This window comes from Neofelis nebulosa, chromosome 10, assembly GCF_028018385.1.
Source record: "Neofelis nebulosa isolate mNeoNeb1 chromosome 10, mNeoNeb1.pri, whole genome shotgun sequence".
Classification (NCBI taxonomy): domain Eukaryota; kingdom Metazoa; phylum Chordata; class Mammalia; order Carnivora; family Felidae; genus Neofelis; species Neofelis nebulosa.
This window is the reverse complement of record NC_080791.1, coordinates 37,653,283-37,672,981: the sequence shown is the minus strand read 5'-3', so window position 1 is coordinate 37,672,981 and position 19,699 is coordinate 37,653,283. Positions and strand designations below refer to the sequence as shown.

The following is a 19,699-nucleotide window of genomic DNA, read 5'->3' as shown; positions in this document are numbered from 1 at the left end:
GAACTGGAGATGGCTCATACTGGCTTTTGGCCCAGGCAGCCTCCCCACCCCACCCCCCCCCCCCCCGCCCTGCTCCAGCCCTCACACCCCAAAGGTTCATTAAATTAGTCACTTGGACTTTCCACAGTTGAGCTGAAGGTCACTTGCTTTTAACTGTCAGCCAGGAAAGAGATGCCTCTCTGGGGGTAGTTCCAGAGCTATTGTCTCCTTGACTGGGAGGCTAGCTCTTACCGCCTGTATGGCCGCCCTGGACAGAGCACATTACCGCCCTTCATGGTACAAGGTAGAAGGCAAGAATGCTCTCCAAAACGCCAAGAGGAAATCGGTTCCCCAGTGACAATTCATACTTCAGTTTCTGACAGGCTAAGGCAATTGCCTAAGCTTTCTATGCTTCATTTTTTCCAACTAGAAAAACAAGGATACTTAACTGCCTCACGGGGGTGATCTGAGGACACATTAACCAATTCTGAAAACCACCTTATGAGTTTGGCCAAAAGAGGTAAGGAATGGTCACTGTCATCCAGAAGTACTAAGATTGAAATCAACAGCAACTCTACGTATTCTGTTGGGGCTGGAAAACAAATTACAGGTGAAAGCAAACCTAGGTCTCTTCATATAATGTTTCATCTCTGAGCTGAAACTTTAGTATTAGGAGGCAATGAAAACACAATAGAATCCTACACTTGATGTGCTCTTGGCCCTGTTTCTCATATGCAGTGGTAGGTGGACTCCAAAACTATGGTGGCTGTAAAGTCCCCAGCCACGTCTCCACTGGGCAGTAGGGCAGACTTGGCACTGTGTTAGCGACGGCAGTCACTGGGGAGAGGGTTCCAATTGTTTCCCCATCAGCATCGTCACGATTCAGCAGAGGCAGAAAGTGCCAGAAAGCCAGACGCCACAAGAAGAGATTGATAAACACTCTGTGTGTCTTACATCTCTCAAAGCTGGCATTTGGAGAAGGCAGTGAAGTCTGTAGAGCTCTAGAAGCATGTGGGAGTGGACAGACCTATGAGGCATGAGCCTCTTTTCCGACAGAGAGTGGTACCCGGTAAAGAGAGTTGCTGTTTCTACTTGACATTCTAATGTCCAAAGTCAAGGACTTCTTCAAAACATCTTCACGTGGCATCACGGAGCTTTGTCCAACGAAATCACACAAAGAAAAGAATATAAAGCATTGCTTATCAGCCTGTGTCAAATCACTGGTGGTCCGTAGAGGAAAGGCAGTTATTCTACAGTAGAAGAATAACTGTCATCACGAACCTGCATGGGGCTTTGGCAAAATACTAGCAGCCTTTTGCGGCTAAATGGTAGCGCTCCCCACCACCGCCGGTCAGTCAACTGACACAGATAACGTGCTCACGCAGTATGCATGAAAATATCAGAAATAGCTACCCTTTAAGCTATCCCTTATTACACAAAATTGACTCTTGCAAGCAACTGGCTATTTTATTTATCTCTATGATCCGACCCCCCCCCCCATCTTCCCATCTCTACATTAATATATCTACCTGATAGCTATGTAAAGGTGGATAGAAATCTAGTGCTGTGCTTCATAAAAGATTTCAAAGAATCTAAATAAAGAAAAAGCATAAAACCTCTATATTTGCTGTTTGTATCACTTCTGTGCATAATAACTTCTGCAAACTTACTGCCTGAATATTTAAATTTTCATTCTGTTTTTTTTCTTTCCTTTATTTATTTATTTATTGGCCTTAAAATTACCTATTTCAAACTTCAAGTGGTGGTCCCCAATTCTTGTATCCCATTCTGTTTTAATTCAGTTCAAGGAGAATTACCTATTGTATTTCCAGGGCTGTGGCTTGAGTATTCAAAAGAAATAAAAATCACATTTCCTGTTCTCAAGGTATTCCAAGTCCTGTGGGGAAGGCAATGCTAAACAGAAAATGTGTTTGTCTGAGAGAGAGGATATGATTACTGCTCAAATGAATTACATGGATAAAAGGTGCTATAGAGTCCCATATATGCCAAGATTGGGTGAGAAATCAGTTTATTTGCAAAGGAAAGAGTCCTAATTCTTATGGTCTGTTGACATGTGTCAGTTTCCCTAATGCAGTGGACCACCCGGTTGCCCTTCTCTAGCTTTGATTGTTGGTCCTGGGGTGACCAGGACCACACATGGAGATAGGCTCTGAAAGTGAGAGGCTGCCCAGGTTGGCCATCTGTCTAGGTTCTCCTGTTCAGCACAGGGAAAGTCCAGAGTGATCGTGGATGCTCTCAAAGGTTGGCTCACGAGATGCTGCTAGGACAGAGTCCAGAGCTGGCACAAATCTTCACTCCTAATGCCTTTTGAAAACTCTAACAATAGGTAGACAAGACCATCCCTGAAATCACAGCAGATTTCTTTTGGCTGGGTGGAGCCTGGAACCAGCATGTCCTAATTTATGTATGTAGTCTACTTTTCAATTTCACAGAGGCACTGTCACCAGGTTGTAGGTAGGGTGATCAGGAGTGAGACGACGAGGAGGAGAATTAGCCAGGGGCATTCCTCCCTAGCGACCCTCCAGGTCTTATTAAAATTCTGATTTGGAACAAATATTATTCAAATGCCCTGGCAAAAGGGTGTGGGTAAGGCATCATTTTCTCAGCCTTACCTTTTGGGAGAGAAAATAAGATTTGCTGTGTTAGGAGAATAAAGTCTTCTTCGAGAGAAATAGCAAACGGTAGAGGAAAAATGTGAAAATTCCAAAAGGTGTGCCATTGAGCCTTTCTAATTAACACAGGAGCAAAATTCTCCTTCTGTTTCCTGTGGGCAAAGGGTTGCTGTTGTTTCCTATGATCCACAGATGTGAAAAATATTGATTTGTGAGGAATCCCTGAGGCTCTGGTGAAATTAATGTGATTTTCATAAATGCAAATTGTATCAGAACAGTTGTCATAGAAACTTGAGTGGAAAGAACATCAGGGGCATGAAAAAGAAGAGAAATCTATGGTCAGTTTCGGTATAGACTGTATGGCCCCCTGAATCTTACTGTCAGGCAGTGGTCTTTCCAAAATGTAAATCTTGGCAAACAGCTTGCCATCTACCCTTCATCCACTCAATGAAGAATTCTTCACAGCAAGAAGTTCAGTGCATCCAGGGGCACCTGGGTGGCTCAGTCGGTTAAGCGTCCGACTTTGGCTCAGGTCATGATCTCACGGTTTGTGGGTTCAAGCCCCATATCAGGCTCTGCGCTGACAGCTCGGAGCCTGGAACCTGCTTCAGATTCTGTGTCTCCCTCTCTCTGCCTCTCCCCTGCTCAAGTTCTGTCTCTCTCAAAACTAAATAAACATTTAAATAAATAAATAAATAAATAAATAAATAAATAAAATGCTCAACGCTTCTCTAAATCATCAGCCCCAAATGACCCATCCAGACAAATCTGCTGTCGACCGCATACACCATCTCCTATCAAGCCAAATTCAATTACCAGCCAACCTCCTAAACCAGAGTTTCTCAAACTTCCATGAACCAAACACCTTAGGGTGGTGCCTCCTGGGAATCTGCATTGCTGCTAAATCCCCAAGTGACTGTGATGCTGAGCACTGGTCCCAAGGCCACACTTAGGCAACCACTGCCCCAGTGCCTCTGTTGTGTATACCTAATCCCCTTTACATAAAATAACATCATATCCTGAATTTATTATAGTTAGTTGCATGTCCTGCCTTATAGTGCTATTGTCTTGAGTTATAAAAGAAGGTATATTTAAAAAAAAAAAAATTAAGTTTATTTTTTTTATTTTTGAGAGGGACAGAGTGAGTGGGGGAGGAGCAGAGAGAGAGAGAGAGAGAGGGAGCGAGAGAATCCCAAGCAGGCTCCGCACTGTCAGTACAGAGCCCAATGTGGAGCTTGAACTCATGAACCATGAGATCATGACCTGAGCTGAAACCAAGAGTCGGACGCTTAACTGACTGAGCCACCCAGGTGCCCCCAGAAGGTACGTTTTAATAAGTTTTGTCTTTCTCTTGCCCACCACAGCGCATTTCCACTATAGAAAGAGATCAATAAGTACTTGTTAAATCGGGAGGAAACCAGACAGAAGACATTATGGTCTTCTGGGTCTACCGAAAGCCCTGGGATGTTTACATTTCCAGGATCCCCTAGAGCTATTCACATTAAGGGGAGGGGCCCCCAACTCTCTCTACAATGCACCTTCTATTTCTGTTTTCCCTTCAAAGGTATTCTTCGTTGTCCTTTGAGCCTGGTTGACAAGAAGGACTTCTGGGTCAGAAAGCCCTGGATTTGAACTCAACTGTGATACTTACAAACTCCATGGCCTTTAGCAAGTTACAGTTGACTTAAGTCTCAGTTTCCCCATTTCTGAGATGGGGACTAGTGATTCCGAGTTACAGATCTGTCTTAAGGATTAGATAAAATAATGCACAGAATCTGCATAGCTCTGTGCTTACTGCACAGTAGGTCCACACTCATACAGTATATATTATTTATTACAAATGCAAATCTGGGTGTCTGCGCCCTCTCAGAGTGACCTTTGGAGAACACTTGCCTATAAATTAGAAGGTTTGACAAATGGCTGCTGGATAACCTGGGAGGCACTGCACCTCTCCCTGAATATCAGTGACCCCAATTTCTGCTAGGGGGATAAATCTGCTTCCATTTCAATATAATTTCTCAAGAGTCGGTGGAGAGTAGCAATGTCACAGCAAGAAGCATCTGGAAACTGCAGGACTGAAAGTGGTGAGTGTCCCTGAGGACCAGTCTGAGAAGATGCCCGTGTATTGTGACTGGGAACATTTAGAACCTGAAAGAGTGGGAATGCGGTGGGGAAAGCAAGGGAATTAAATCTCCTCAGCCTCCCCCACACAAATCAATCACCAAGGAAATAGGCATTTGAGGAAAAAGTTCCTGCAGAATGTATTTCTATTTGTATTTCTATTACCTCATCTCATAAATCTCATTCCCTCCTAGTATGATTCCTTGGGCAGCACAGCCCAGATCTTTTTCAGTCTCTTAATGGGTTCATTTTTCGTCACTGTAGGACAGACAAAGGAGTCTTGGAATCTACCAGATGGGGACCGGAGCAGGTTAGAGCTCTGATGGCAGGGTCACTTCACACTGCGGACGGATGATGTGAAGCTGACACTCCAAATACCTTCAAGTGACTGGAATTTTCTATCTCCATACTGAAAGAAGAATTTGAAGCCATAAAAATATAATTACAGAGTCTACCCTAGATCTTATTCAAGATTGTGTTGCTTCACGCTCAGCATTCATATGTCCTGAATTTTATTCAACAAGCATGGATGTTCACATTCTATTCCACTGTTCCTCATGCTATAGATGTATCCAGGAACTTGCTACATTTTAGCTTCCATATTGTATCATCCAGTTTGCCTCCTGTCCCCCACATCATAAGATACTTTTTGGTTTGGGAAGTATAACCATTGCAATATATACCCTTCAGTTTGCAAATCAGGAAAGTTGGATCTTACTACAGGTTGGTGTCAGCACGAGGGGGCTGAAATCCAGTTTTTCTGGCCCCCAATACATTACTCCCTTCTACTATACTGTGCAGCCGTCATATTCATTTTAAAATATTCAAAGATTTTTTTTTTAATTGACGATGTATTTTAATCCTGACAATACATCCCAGACCCCAGCTTTCCATCTGGTTAGAGAGGAGAGAAATAGTTCAAAAGATATGTTCATAACCTCATTGAGGTATTCTCTTACTCTATTTTATAAATCTAACTTAAAAAAAAAAATCAGCATATCCAGTACTTTACAGGCAAAATCAGATCTGATTTTTTTTTTTTTTTTTTTTTTTTTTTGCATCCACAAGAGGCTCATAGAATCAAGTCTTGGCACCGCCACTTGATTTAAAAGAAAGCATTTTATAGGGCTAATAAGATACTCAGAAGTCTTTTCATCCAGGTCTAGCACCTGTTATGTTCCAGGAACTGCACCAGGTATTAGGTATTAGAAGTCAATAAAAAGATAAAGATCCTGCCCTCATAGAATTTACAGTTGAGCTTAACTTCCCTGAGCAAGAGGGTCTAGGAAAGGCTCCTAGGCTATCCTGGACACAAAAAGCCCAGGGTCTGGCATAGTTTAATTAAATGACCATCCTTCCCAATTAGCCATGAAAAACACTGCTTGTATAACTATGTCATTATCACTTCCTGCCTGGATTAGTGTAATCCATGATACGCAGGCCTCTGTGCTCCAGCATTTCCTCTGGGGATTTGCAACTTGTGCAAAACCCCAGCTTTAGAATGCTGGCTGGAGACAAGACTTCATTACTCACGTTACTCCTATGCCAAGCAAACTTCATGGGCTTCCTTTACAGTGGAGTATACACTGTAAACGTTCTCTATTAAAGGGATGAGCAAAAATCTCTTCCCCAAACCTGGGGCTGTCTCGGCAGTTGAAGTATACACGTACGTCCTCCCCCCTCCCCCCGCCAAGCAAAAGTTGGCAGATGCCAGCTCCAAACAACACATGCGCTCATCTCCTGTTCCCCGTCAAGAAAAAGCTGGATCCTGTAGAAATCATTCAGACCCTCACTAGGGCTGACTAGGTTCCTTCCAACTCTACAATTCTGTTTTTCTAGAATAGCTGCCCCCTAGAGAACTCCCACAGGTACGACAACGGTCTATATGCCCATAACATCACTTGTTTTGATCGTAAACTCCTATTCTTTTCAGAAATAAAAGAATGCTAGAGTATCAACTGGAAATGTTTCAAATGAGGAAACAAGCTGAGAATGATAAGGAGCTCAGACAAGGTCACAGCGAGAGGTGGAACAAGGCCTCCTAACTGATCTAAGGAACTACTGTGTCTTTTCTAAAAAAGTAGTTTATATTTCAGTGACCTGTGCCATATGGCTGCTTTCACCCTCCACATTTTTGGAAAGGACCCTTTTTTTTCTTTTTTAATCTGTAGGCTGTCCAAGTCTTTGGTGCTGTGATGGAAAGGGTCCTGAATGCCAAACACCATTTCTCATCGATAATTTGCTCAGGTAGTGTCTCAAAATAGATTTTCGTCCCCAGAACAGGAGAGCAGTCCATTAAAGAGTGTTCCGGCTTCTGAAAATACCATCATGGGCTTTCACAAGAGCCAAGCTCCATGAAACAGATCAAAGAGCATTATATTGCCTTCTGGTTATGGGTCACTCTATCTCTGTGAATCTAATCATAAAAGCATAGAAATTCAGAGCTGGAAGGGACTTCAGAGATCATCTTGTCAACTCCTTCAGTTTAAAGGTGAAGAAAGCAAGACCCAGAGAATACTACAGACTTGCCCCAGGCTATAGAACTAGTTACAGGGACCTGGCCTGTCCTTTCCCCCTTATGTCACATTGCCCTGTAATAAAAGGCCTATGACACCTGATACATCTGGTGGTTTTTCCACCCCAGGATTGTGCCAACAATACTCTCACTCTTTAGCTTTTTTTGAAATTCCCAAGAATTCAGAAGACACTCTCGATTTCTTTAGAGTGATATAGATTGTGACAAAGCCCCACACTGACCTCTTCCCCAGCAGGCGAGCACACATCCCTGGACACAACACAGGAAACGAAGAAGGCAAAGGAGAAGAAGAAAACCACCCCATTATGGTCTCAAAACAAGTTGGGTTCAAGATCTGATACTCGCTGTTCATGTTAGACCCTTTGATGCATATGATGCTTAAGACAGCGTCGTTACTAAAGCAAAATCAAACATGCCCAATTCTACTTTAAGGACTATATGCTTCCCCACAGAACTGATTAGGGGAGAACCCTACCCATCCTATCTCCCTCTTCACTGCATGTGCATAATATATTTCCAACACGTCTGTTGCCCACAACTTCCAAGCGCAAGAACTTTATAAAATAGTATTTTTTAAATTATAAAAATAATACATTATCATTACAAAAAAATGGGAAAATGCAGAAAATCATCAAAAAGAAAACAAAACAGATATATACATCCACAATCTGTAGGTAAATACTGTTAACTTTTTAAAATATATCTCACCATTATCTCCTTTATATGTATATGCATGCATATACATATTGTCATGACATTACATATTGTCTCATCATTACATATTGTCGTCTGGCCTGCTTTTGCTTTCTTTTCACATTATAGTTTACCAGGAACATTTTTTTTCCAAGAAGTTTACCAAACTTTAGTGAGCATCAGAATCAGTGGGAAGCCTTGTTAAGAGAGTGCTGAGGGGTGCCTGGGTGACTCAGTCGGTTAAGCATCCGACTTCGGCTCAGGTCACGATCTTGCAGTTCATGGGTTCAAGCCCCACGTCGGGCTCTGTGCTTACAGCTTGGAGCCTGGAGCCTGCTTTGGATTCTGTGTCCCCCTCTCTCTCTGCTCCTCCCCCACTTGCACTCGGTCTCTTAAAAATAAATAAACGTTAAAAAATAATAATAATAAAAAAAAAGGAGTGCTGAGCCCCACTTCCAGTTTCTGATGTCTTACCTCTGGGGCAGGGATCCATAATTTGCATTTCCAGAGGCTAGTTTCCAGAAGATAATCGATTTTGCGGGACTGGGGAACACACTTCAAGAACCTGATTGTACTACAACATAAATTGTTAAAAAACGGGTATTTTTCACCTATTAAGTGGATAAGGTATGTAACAGGCATTTAGATTTTTTCCTGTTTTTCACTGTTACAAATAAAACGTAATAAATATTTGCATTTTGCATATCTCTGCTGCTTTTTTCTCCCAGAAACATCTTTATTGAGGTGTAATTTACACACAAGATTCACCGAGTTTAAGTATACAATTATTTGTTTCTTTAGGATAAATTCTAAAAAGAAGAATCGCTGGGTCAAAAGTTATGAACATTTTTAAGGCTTTTGATATATATTGACAAACTGTCCTCTGAGAGTGTACATAATTACAGTCTCACAGCAGAATATGAGAGTCTTATTTTCTGATTTCCTGGGGGCAACTTGGAGTATTACAATTTTAAAAACAGGTTTGCCTATTTGAAAGGAGAAAAACAGTATTGTATTGCCGTTTTTTTTTTTTTTATCTTTCTTTGACACCAATTGAGGTCGAACATTTTCCTCCATATATTTATTTGGCATTAGTATTTATGACTTAGTAAATTGCTCTGCCTGAGGCAGGATATTTGCACAGGTATCATGCATTGCACAAGACCATGAGAACACCAGTCACCTTAAAGATTGACTAATGGACACAGGAAATATCCTTTGTAAATGTAATATCCTTACAGTTCTCACTAAGCATCAGCATCTCCCTGTCTCTGTCTCTGTCTCTGTCTCTCTCTCTCTCACACACACACACACACACACACACCAAATTGTGAAGGACCTTCAGGCTATGGGGAAACTCTCACTAAGGCTGCAAAAATACACTAGCTTAAAAACCCCCAACTGAATCGAATGAGTCAGTTTTATTGCAGTCAATTGAATTTAGTTAAAGGGTAAATGTTATAATGTTTATATAGCTAATTTTAAAAGAAACTGGTTATTTTACTTAATAGGTTTTTTGTATTGTTTTCAACTCTGCTCTGGGGGAACATAGACTCGGGCTGGTAGATGGCTCCCTTGCCCAAGTAGAAGCTGAAAAAAGAGGGCCCGAGGAGAGAGCTGTGAGTCCCGATCCCTGGAAACTTCCCCAACTTGCCACCACAGAAACCTTAAGGTTGAATACCAATAGCTAAAGCTTAGGTGGAGAATTTTGCATTCTTGGGCCCTCTGGCACCCACTGGGGAAAAATGTCATATATATTTTCACAGGTGAAGGCAAGTTGGTGCCCAAGGCACCCAATACAAAGGCACTGTGTTCTAGCTTTCAGCCTGGGAAGCGGTGAACTGTCCAGAGTTGTGTGTGTGTGTGTGTGTGTGTGTGTTTAATGTTTTATTTATTTTTGAGAGAGAGAGAGAGAAAGAGAAAGCACAGGAGGGACAGAGAGGGAGAGGGAGACACAGAATCCGAAGACAGGCTCCAGGCTCTGAGCTGTCAGCACAGAGCCCGACGCGGGGCTCGAACCCACGAACCGTGAGATCATGACCTGAGCCTAAGTCGGACGCTTAACCTCAGCCACCCAGGCGCCCCTGTCCAGAGTTTTTGAGAAGAGTTTCCTTTTCCTAAAATTCTTCTGAATAAATACAAAGTGACTCTTCCATTAGATCAGTATGAAATTACCATATCTTGCTCTGCCTGGTCTGCCCTACTGACTGCTTACCCCCTAAACAGCTATGCTTTATGAAGACTTTCTTAGTCCTCTTCACTTCTTTTAGGCACCCTTCCTGAGGGATAATATTCTCTGCCCCCATGACTCCCACACCCACCCTGATGCTCATGGCACCAAATACCATGTTTCCATTCTCAGCCTTGCTCCTTGGCCATCTTGCTAAATAAATGCCTCCTGGGAATTTACCTTCACTGGAAAGACTGACAGACAACACAAACTTAACATGTTTAAAACTGAAACCCTTTCACTCTTTCCACCTCTAACTTCTCTTTATATTCCTCATTTCAGCTAATGGCATCAGTATTTATGTTAGTTATGTTATGTGGCTAATTTACATTTACTTGGTCCCTGACTTGCACTGAGTCTACCTCAGGCATGTGTCTGGTTGGGGCCCTCCCTTTCCTTCCACCTAATCCTGTGCTTCTGTTCAGACCTTCCTAACCTCTGGCCCTCACGACTTCCACCCTTCTAGCTGGACTTCCTCATGGCAGATTTCCTTCACTCTAATCCACTCTGTGCTTCAACATGGCCTCCAGAGTTGTCTTCCCCTGAAAGAAATCTGATCATGTCACTTCCCTGCTGAAGGATGGCTGCCCAGAGGACTAAATCTAAATGCTCTGGCCTGTACCTAACTCTTCACTCCCAGGCTCTTCCTCCCCCACCCCCACCCTCACCCCCACCCCTACCCCGTCCCTCCCTGGCACACTCTGCCTTCCTCACATTGAGTCCCTGTTCCCAGAACAAGCTATTTTTAACCTTTTACCCCTATGTATACATTTCCCTCTCCATATCTGTTACGAAATTTCTTCCTATCGTTCAATACAAGTGAGCTGAAACGAATTAACTCATTCATTAATTCACTCACTCATTCAGCATAATTACTTTTAGCATCTAATATTTGTAAAATATTGTGCTAAAGGAAGCCAGCCAGACAGGATCCCTATTCTCACGGAGCTATAAATTTTTGGTGAAGCCTTTCTTGACATCTTTGGCAGTTAATAATTTCCTTCTTAGCATCATAGCATTCTGTTCGCACCACTATCATGGAAGTTAATAAACCATCATGTAATTAGCTCTCCATACATCTGAAGTCTGAATTTCTGACTAACTCTGAGCTTCTGGGGCTGGGGGTAGAAGGGTCCCATCAGTGACTGAGTCTTACTCATTCCTACGTTTAAGGAGGCTATTTAACACGGTGGAAAAGCTCATGGGTTTTGGAGCTGACTACCTGGGTTCAGGTTCTGTCTCTACCATTTACAAGCACTGTAACCCTGGCAAGTTTTCTTAACCTCTCTCTGTGCTTTGGTTTGTTCCTCCACTGAATGAACATAATGGTAGTGTCTTATAAAGTTGTTCAGATTAAAGGAGTTGATATATGAAAGCAATTAGTATAGAATATGGTAGGTACTACCTTTTATTTAATTCCATCATGATACCCTAGTAATAGAAAGCTCTCAGTACAAGCTGACCGAATGAGTGGATGGATATTGAAATATAATAAGACCTCTAGCCAGCTATCTGCCACTCTTTCTCTCCCTTTCTCTCTCTCTCTCTCTCTCTCTCTCTATATATATATATATATATATACACAGTCCAAGACCAATCATCTCATTCACAGGACTGAGAATGGTCAGATGAACAGACAGCCTAGGGCAGTGATTCTGAAGCTTTAGTGTGCTTTAAAATTTCCTAAGGAACCTATTCATAATTCATATTCCTGCCTTGTTTCTGATTTAGTGATTTTGGAGATTTCAGAACGTGCATTTCTAAGAAGCACTGTGTGGATAGATGGTCCTTGGACCAAACTTTGAGAAATATTTGCCCTGGAAAGGTATCTTGGATCCCTTTTCCCGTTGAGGGTACCGGAACTACACATTGTCCCATGAGCAAAGGGACTGGAGAGGTCTTGTTGATAGGGGTGACACAGTGCCATGCGAATCGCACAGTGTCCTGCTGTGGGAGATAATCTTGCTAGGGAATGGGCTACATAAAACACATGGTGTGGAGATCATCCACGTGGACATCTGCATCCTAAGGCGATACTGACTGGTGGGGTGATTTGAAAAGAATTTCAGTCCCATTTGGGTTATTTCCCAAGTACTGGCAACAAAGCAATGTTATTTATGGTCCCGAGGTGTTGCCATTTAGGGTTGAGCTTTACCATTGGTTTCAGGTTGGATTAATTTATTATTATTAATCTGCCATAAATTACCCCTGTGACATCTGGCAGGTCACTTTGCCTTTCCAGGCCTCTTCTTTATGTAATAAGTGGGTAGGGTTCAAGTTTCTCTAGACTCATTTAATTCTGTTGTTCACTGTTGGGAATTGCAAACCACTCACTGAAGGCCTGAGGAATTAATGCCTCTCTTTAGAGAGAACAGTTTACTCTGTGTTAACCTCAGGGTCCGTTCCCAAGTGTCAATCAACAGTAACACACCTGCACTTTTAAAGGTGAGGAGAGAGTGCCAGCTCTGTGGTACAGCCTGAGCCAGCACTCAGCTGTAATGAGAACAAAAGAGCACATGAGAAACCAAAAGCCGTTCTCTTCTCTCCTGCCCTGCCTGCAGCAAACCTGCTCCATCTAGGACTTTCTCCAGAGGCTCCACTTTCCCACCCACAGGCCCTGGGGATGGGCAACCCAGGAAGCAGGTGTTTGAGCTACTCCTTCCTAAAAGGTCTTGCTGAGGCCACCTGTAGGAAGTCATCTGGTCACACCCTTGAGAGCAAATCTAAATGTGCGAGTAATAGTGAGTTCATGCCTGTTTTTCTGGAAATCCAACACCCATTTTTGCTTTTTTTTTTCTGTTATACTATTGTGACGTTGTGATGTATAATAAGAAATACACATTTGGTCTTTTATCCTGTTTCTGGTACTGAGCTCCTAAAACTCTAGGAGTTTCCTAAGGGACAGGAGCCATAAAGGTGTCTCTCGTTATGTTAATGAGATGACTTTTGGACCTACTTAAGGATAATGCTGGTTGCCAGGAGATCCAACCACGTGATTAAAGAAAGGAGGGGGGGGAGAGGCAGGAAGTTGAATCATCACCAATGGCTAGCGATTTAATCAATCATGGCTATTGAATGAAGCCTTCATAAAAACCCAAAGGATGGGTGTCCAGGAAGTTCCAGGTTGGTGAACACGTGGAGATTTGGGAAGAGTGGTGTGCTTGGAGAGGGCATGGGAGCTCTGTGCACTGTCCCTACACCATGCCTTATGCATCTCCCCTCTGGCTGTTCCTGAGTTATATCTTTTTATAGTAAACTGGTAATCTAGTAAGTAAAATGTGTCCATGAGTTCTGTGAGCTTCTCCAGCAAATTAATCGAATCCAAGGAGGGGGTATCTGGAACTTCCAATCTATGGCCAGACAGAAGCACAGTTGACAATGTGGGTCTGAAGTCGGGCAGAGCAGTCTTGTGGGAGTGAGCCTTTAACCTGTGGGATCTGACACTATCTCCAGGCAGTATTAGAACTGAGCTGAACTGCAGGACACCCGGCTGGGATTGAATTAATTGCTTGTTGGTGTGGGGTACCCACCGTATTGGAACTGGTGTCAGAATCATAGCTATTGATGAGGGAAGAAGGAGAAATGGGAAGTAAAGTGAAACTTTATTTTTCTCGTGTTCTGTAGCACGAAGCGGCACCTCTAACCTTGACTTACTTTGCTGTATATTATACAGAGAGTGGTGCACAATAAAAGTGTCTCTGGCTGTTTGTCTCAGGAAGACCCAGTTGAGGAGAATGTGATACATCTCAGCAACACACAGGCCGTTTCACGTGGGTAGAGTGACGCTCTTTAGCCCTGTGCCAAAGTTCTGCATTCCCAAGCCTCCTTGGCTAGTGTTTTCCAAGCTTTTAACAAACAAGCGGATCCTAGCCTTTCGGTATTTCTGCCTCCCCTGCCCATATCATGTGATAAAAGATTTTTCTACCCGATTGCATTAATTAAGTAATAATTAATGTTTTCTCACTTAAAAATTAATCAAAGACACAGATAATGGCTAATCAATGCTTCTCCACCAGAGCGCCAGTAATCACTGTTATCATTCCAGAGAAAAGCCCAGAAAATTGGCCTCTCAGTGAATTTATTCAGTCTTATCACACAGATGTACTTTGCTTTCTGATGCAGCTTTTTGGAAAATTGAAGCTGGTTCCAGAACCCCCACGATGCCTCCATCTCTGCGTGTTGACCTTGCTAGGGAGCTAGCAAGGTGAGCACAGCTTCCCTCTCCTCACAATGAGAGGCGAGGTGGCTGATGCCCAGATTACCAGCTGGCCAAGGACACAGGGCTGCCACCTGTGGAGAGAAACGGGGAGGGAGGAGCTTTGGTGTATAATTTCCAATTCTTCCTCTACTTTCGAATGGGTGCAAGTTCGTGTAGTCCCCGTCCCCACTTGCCTCTCCTCTCTCACCTGTCCTTTCTTCCTCCTTCCTATTGCCCCCAAGCTAATTGATGGTGGGACCAGAGAGAAGACGAGGTAAATCTCACCGGAGGGAGGAGTGAACGTGGCTGTCCGACTGTGTGTGAGTTGAGGAGCATGACACAATACTCACTGTCTGTTGTCATTATGATCTGTCAAGCGGTGATACATCACCCTATTACATATGTGTTTCTGTCTTTGCCTTGACCTGGCTGTGCTTCTCTGCCCAATTTCCCCATAGGGTTCAAGACTCTGCCCAATCAGGGTAGGAGCTCCTCTCCTGTGTCCCCGATATATTGTATTTAATTACTGGTTTATGTTTCTGACCCTCCCCTCTACTCTGCAATCCATGAAAGCATCTCTGTGCTCAGGGCCTTAGTAAACTGCTTAAACATGAAACATGTTTGGTGTTTAAGAAATGTTTGGTTTTTTAAATGAACCTATCATAATATGTGTAAATAAAGGACAGTCTCTTCTGGTTGTCAGAATAGGCATGGGATTAATAAAATGGGTACTGTTCAAAGTCAAATTCCAGCGAGAGACCAAACAGTGCCCTAAAGTCCAGAGTCAAATCAGGGCTGGAGACAGGGGGATGGTAGAAACCAAATAATGAATGGCAGATGTCAAGGGACAGGGGTTTGTGGAAAGGTGATCAGGAAAGAAGGAAGGAAACTAGGAAGTTGTGCGTTCTATAGGCAGATGGGGCCTCTGTGGATGGCCTTTGCCTGCATCTTTCCCCCTCTTCAACACTGTCCCTCAGAAGAAGGAGGACTGATAGCCAAGCAAGAACTCTGACAACTTCTGCTAGACTGCTACTTCTGTAATGGCAGAGACCAGCCTTCCGTGCCTGTGGTATTATAACAATGACTTCCCACAGTGTCTTGCACAGAGAGATGCTTGGGCAGTGAGCACTGATTTGACTAAAATTCAAAACACCATATATTCGAATAAACAGGGCTGGAATCTTTGTCCTTTTGGTACACTGATGTGTCCCCGAAATCTAGGCTTGTGCTTGTCCCATAATTGGTATTCAAGAAATATCTGTTGGGGGCACCTGGGTGGCTCAGTCAGTTAAGCATCCGACTTTGCCTCGGGTCACAATCTCACGGTTCGTGAATTTGAGCCCCTCGTCAGGCTCTGTGCTGACATCTCAGAGCCTGGAGCCTGCTTCCGATTCTGTGTCTCCTTCTCTCTGCCCCTCCCCTGCTTGTGCTCTGTCTCTCTCTCTTTCTCTCTCTCTCACAAAAATAAGTAAACATTAAAAATAAATAAATAAAATATGTGTTGAATGAATAAATGGCTTTTTAAAACCGCATAGCCAGCCGTTGTTTCTATGGCCAAAGTTGAGTAGTGTTTTCAGTTAATCCCCATCAAGGTAGCTCATGGCTCATCAGCAAAGCATAAGTAGATAATAAACCTTAATCGAGATGCGTTCATCACCTGACAGTGTATGCCAGTGGCCCGAATGAAGGCGTTCAGAGTCTTTTACTTTAGTGCCTTCTTTGCTCATTTCTGAAACAAGATAAGCCAGGTCCTTTTTCAAGATGTACCTAAGTTATAGGAGCAAGGAGACAGCTTTTTTCCTCAAACTGGTCTCTGCTCATGTCTTCTTATCTTAGAAGGGGAGCTCTGTTCCTGTTAGACAATGATGACTACATTTCAAAATTTAGGGCAAAACTCTCCCTATAAGCCATGCATTTTTATCCTCAAATGTTACCCTTTAAAACAATAACATGAGAACACAATACTGGTAGTGGAATAAATTCACATGAAGCAGTGTACATGTTAAAAGCCTTTACAGTCCCAGAAAATGTGGGTTTACATTTCACTTGTCCTGCTACAGCGCCCTATGAATTTACTCAGCTGGCTTTAATAATAATATTATTTTTTTAAAAAGTGGTGGGAATCTATTTCTGTGTATACATTATGGAATGAGAGGCTCTTACAACAGGAATTTAACACCAGCAATCGCACATGTGTACAGACGGAAAAACATGAGTAATTCCCTTTCATATGGTTTCCAGCCTTCTCAATACATAGAACGCTACACGCTCAATGGGAGGAGCCCAAGTACGAACGGTGGGTGTCTTTCGAAATGGGCATCGTTTTTGCCAATTGCCATGGATGAGAAGATTCTATTTCCTTCCTAACATCCTTCTCCTCCTTTCACCCCAGCACATTTTGGCATTTCCAAGCCGGGATCCTCGCCTATGCAAACATGCCACACCTCCTCCCCTTTGCCGACAGGCTTTGGAATTCAGGAGGCTGTTGGGATGATGGTCCCCGAGCACTTGGGCACAGATGGCAGCTTTGAGCCACAAACCATCTTGGAGGAAATGTTTCACCACCAAAGGAAGAGACTCAAATGTAGAGAATAACTTTTATGTTTGTACTGCGACAGCCAGGAAGCAAGAGAGGAGAAAAAAGGCATTCAAAGGAAAATGGTCTTGTATATAAGAAACTGGAGGGAGGAGCTGGTTTCCAGTGGGACATAGTTGAATGTTTAACAGGCTGAATTGGAGGAGACTGGGAAGCCCTGGAGATAAAGGACTGGAGCTCGGGGCACAAACCATGTCTGGCACACAGGCGCTGAGGTGTTGACCGTCATCTGCACAGAGAAGGCAGCCCTGGGGAGGGAAAAGGGCAGGAGGCAAAGCTTAAAACTTAAAACTGAGACAGTGCTTAATGGGCCACCTTTTGCTAAGAGGTGATATGAGCACAAGTGTTCAGTGAAGATGGCAGAAAGACTCATGAGAGGAAGTCGAGGTGGCCGAGCTCCTTGTACCTCCTGAAAGCCACGGAGAGAAAGATTTTCAGGAAGCAAGACAGTAAGTCGTCAGCAATGCCGCGGGCTGCAGGGATATCCAGAAGGTAAGGACGGAGGCTTCTTTGCCTTCTCTCCTCTCCTCCAAAAACCATAAGCTCCTGGCTTTCTCCAGTTCCTGCCTCACTCCAATACCATTCTACCTAGAATCACCTCTCCTGAAAGAGGCAGAAGACATATATTGTTGCTTTTGCTCTTTTATTTTTAGAAATGTGGGTATTTTATCACCTGCCTGTCTTAAGGACAAGGGAGCAGCAGACAACATTTGCGGAGCAAATGTTGCAGAGCAAACATTTCCCACATGCTCAGCGCTAAGTGGCCTAAAATGGTAATGAACACATCTAAACAGCAATGACTCAGGGAAAGGTAGTGATGAAACTGTCAAGGCTGGAGCTTCACAGGCTCGGCCTCCATTCCAAGTCCTCGCACACAGCACCGTGGGCTGATCTCTCTCTTCCCTCGACGCAGAGAATGGCTCCCCCAGTTGCTGGGAGGTCACGTAGGATCCAACAGGCTGCATGAATGGAAGGCACTAGCAGGGGGGTGTCTGCTTTTTTGTCCCAAAAGGTTGAACCAATTGCACACCCTAGATGAAGACTTCCCTGGGATGTGTCAGTTTACGGTCACTTCCCTTCTCTGAAATTCTACAGTCAACACTGAGATATCAATTATTTCTCTTTATTACTTAAGCCCTATGAGTCTGATCTTCTGAGTGAAAACTAATCTCCTTGGAAAGAGGGTCTGTGTCATATACTTGTGGGAGACTCACAAAGCCTAAAATACATTCAACGGATAGCCAGAATTAAATGCTTCTCGTGGCACCCGTGGTAATTCAAGTCTGTTGCTACTATTTCTCTCTGACAAGGGATTTGTTTTAAAGAACACCTTCTCGATTTGGCCTTTGGCTAGAGTAATATTCTCGGAGCCCACAAACCCTAAGGCATTGTTTTATAATTGCCGTTCAGCATTTCTGAGCACTTTGGAAAACGTGGGGCAAAGCAGCTCTTGCCTAGTGCGCTACACAAGCAACATCGAACAAAGCGACGAGGGAAAAACTAGAGGGAAAGATGGCCCAAACTCCTGGGGTTGGCAACTTCTTAATCCAAGCCTTCTAATAATTACCACAGAGGAATATTTATTTTAGGAGTCTTGCATGCACCTTCATTTCTTCCTCTACCGCTTGTTTTGTGACCCAGAAAATTTTACCATCCTTGCAAGAATAAAGGAGTGTCAGGTTTTTCTTGCAGTAGAGATGCTATTCCTCATCAGGGAAAATGGAAACCAAATTAAACTTTGTTCTGCAATTTAAAAACATATCTCAAATGCAAGCCAACAAAAATTTCCCTGGCTGTAGTTGAATTCTTCTTCTTCTTTTTTTTTTAAATAGTGTGCAAAGCAAACTGCTATAGTAGCCCTTGGCTGGAAAAAAAAAAAAAAAAAAAAAAGAAACATGAGGGGATCCATGGGACCTTGTCATAAACTCCAGGGAATCAGGAGAAGCTTTACTATCATCTTCCTCCACCTGAGCAATACGGATCCTTAACACACTAAGGAAATGGAAAGTCAGCTTCTGGTGCTTATGTCAATGATCTCTAAAATCTCAGTTCTGTAACTCACCTACTGCAGATGCAAAATACAGGCTGCCCCTGATTCACAAACATACATTTCCATCAGAGAAAAAGGATGCCTCAATTTGCATAATGAATCACTGCTTAGACTGTGGAATCGCAGGCATTATCTCCTTTAAGCCCATACCTACCATGTGAGGTAAGTACTATGACCTAAATTTTATAGATGAAGATGAGGTTCAGAGATGTTGAGCCACGTGCCTAAAGTCATGGAGGAAGTCAGTGTCGATGCCAGGACTTGAAGCAAGGTTAAGTTCCCTGGCAGGCCCACACTTATAACTTTGTCTCCATATCTGTGATATTAGGAACTTAATACTTGTTATAATTTGTAGGTATGGAAAGATCTTTTTAGAGTATAACTCATTATGAAAATGAATAAACCAGCAATTATTGAAAGCTTACCATTTGGCAGATACTACAGGTCTGTAGGTGACTTACAGACATTACTACATTTCATCCTAACAGAGATTCTGGGAAAGAATTAGCATCTTAGGGAGTAAAGCTCATGTTTTCCTGTGAATGCACTAAGGTGCCCAGGATCTATTCTGGGGCAGCGTGGATGAAATCAGTCAAGAGGAATCCCTCTAGGTGGGGTACAAAGTCTTGCCACTCAGACAGCCCTGGATTTGGTCTTATGAGG

At 43.1% G+C, this 19,699-nt stretch overlaps 1 protein-coding gene across 2 annotated transcripts in view; it reads right to left on the bottom strand.

Annotated features, from left to right (window-relative positions):
• Window positions 1–19,699, bottom strand: part of MAML2 (mastermind like transcriptional coactivator 2) — a 347,914-nt gene that overhangs the window by 169,366 nt on the left and 158,849 nt on the right. The gene's annotated exons all lie outside the window — the stretch shown is intronic.